The sequence below is a fragment of the Seriola lalandi genome, unplaced genomic scaffold, assembly GCF_002814215.2.
Source record: "Seriola lalandi dorsalis isolate HSWRI2012SDOR001 ecotype SW California unplaced genomic scaffold, Sedor1 jcf7180002054952, whole genome shotgun sequence".
Lineage (NCBI taxonomy): Eukaryota > Metazoa > Chordata > Actinopteri > Carangiformes > Carangidae > Seriola > Seriola lalandi.
The window spans coordinates 1,413,208-1,415,422 of NW_019525503.1; positions in this window are offsets into that span (position 1 = coordinate 1,413,208).

Consider the following 2,215-nt stretch of genomic DNA (forward strand, 5'->3'; position numbering starts at 1 on the left):
GGATGTTAACTTTTCGTCCAGCTGTTTGTTTTGCCCTTGTAGTGGTAATTTAAGTGAGTACATTTATCATTGTTAGAGTGCAAAGTGTTTCGTTGAATTTGACACTATGTAATTAATATAACGATCGAGATCCGATCGCGGACTTTTTCCGCCACAGATCTATAAATATTAGCTCCGCTATCTCTGCAATGTATTTATATCGGTTGTTAATTTATGTCTTCTGTACTTTGTGTTTCAATTTCACAATTTTTGGCATTAAACTTGTCCAACTACAACTACCTGCCTGTTCCTTGGAGGTCATGATGTCATAAAGAGTTTAGCTGGCTGTGAATCCCAGTATACGACAGGAGTCACACTGGGTGTAACAGTACAATAACATTACCCATAGGTTTCTTCACAGCGGTTTTGAAGTTCAGAATGCGCCGTTCCGTCGTCGCCATTTTGCCAGTTACCTGACTCCGCTGAATTTGCGGCTAATCTAGAAATGGGCAAAGAGGAGGGGCACGTGTCCAGTTTGGGTGCATGCCGACTGGTGGCAGGCATACCCTCACCTGCCTGTCACTCAAGGCGGCACGCCCTCAATTATAGATAACTTTGAGCCTTAATAAAATTTAATTTATATGAAAATTCACCTCCCTCCCAGAAAGTTCCCCTGAAGGAGGAAATTAATTATAGGGACCAAAACCATTTTTTATACCAGGCTGTAAACATGTTTATTTCTGCCGTAAAGTTGGGCATTTTAACATGGGATTCTATGGGGACTGACTCAGCTATGGTGCTTCCAGTGCTCCAACAATTTTTCAGTCTGTTATGAAAATGCTCATTGTTGATAATAATGAAAACAGTTGATGATAAATAAACAATAATGATTTAATTAATTAATGTGCATTTTCAGTTAAAATAACAGTGACACAGAGAAGCAATGCAACCCCATAGTTTATAGCAAGAATGACACTAAAAGTATTGCACAATAGAAATGTAGGAAGTAGACACAAGACAGTTTCTGTCGTCTTCTCACATGATTTCCTACAACACATCTAACTGTAGGTTCACTTGCTGCGGTGCACTGTGAAAGCTTCAAGACATGTACATAAAATATTCTATAAAAAGTTCATGTATATCATTATTACACTTTAATCACAAAAACAAACCTTATATTATTTGAAGATAATCAGCAGCATGATCACTCTGCCAATATAACCACACCTCTCTCATTCTTAGATCTTTATTTTGTCTGTTTTCTGCAAGTTTTACTTTTTCCTGGTTATAAATAGTGTCTAATCACAATTGTATTTTTTTTGTGGTTTGTTGTAAATTAATTTTTTAATAAAGTAAATCCTGCTTGTTTACCTTTATTCAGTGACAATTTTCTGTTTACATCACATATAGTAAATTGTTTTGCAGGTCTCACAGTTTGAACTAATATAAACTGACTAATGGCGTCACTACACTCAGAGCAGAGTATGATCACTATCATCTGAACTTTCTGTCAGATGGTTGAGCACCCACTCATCCCCCACACCTTTCTGACAACATTTCTCCTTAAATCTTACTAACAGGTTGTATTCAAGGAACCATTAAAAAATAAACTGGTTTTTACATTTTCAATAAAAAATAACAGAGGAAGACACGGACACAGAGAAGTCATGCATCTGCATAATAATTTCAAGAATGACACAGCATTGACCTCTATAGAAAACCACATCTTCCTTAGAGACAGAGATCACATCATCAGGAACCTCCATCGTTTCATATCTTGCTGCATTACTGCATTTCACGTCACTAGACTGTGGATACAGAGGAGAAAACATCAGACTCTGGTGAAAGAAGCACATCCAGATTGTGGTCCACCAGCTTTCAAAGGTAAAGTTTGTGTTACATTATTCATCTTAATCAATGTTTAACCTAATACATTAAAACTGTAAAGGTGTTGATACATAACAAGGGGACTGGACTGTAGGTGTACAGTAATCTACAGTTGTATTTAGTCTCTGTTTTTACCCTCTCTTGCCTTAAATACCAGTAACTTGAGATTTGTGCTAAAACGCTGGATCACTAAGATTTATCCTGAACTATAGTTGTACTGTATTTGTGTGAACAGCACTTCACAGCTTTAGTATTATCACTGAACAATGTGAGGTAGATGTTAAAACACTTGCTGATCTCTCAAACAACAGGTTTCACAGTGAAGAATGGAAGATTCCTTCATTAACAT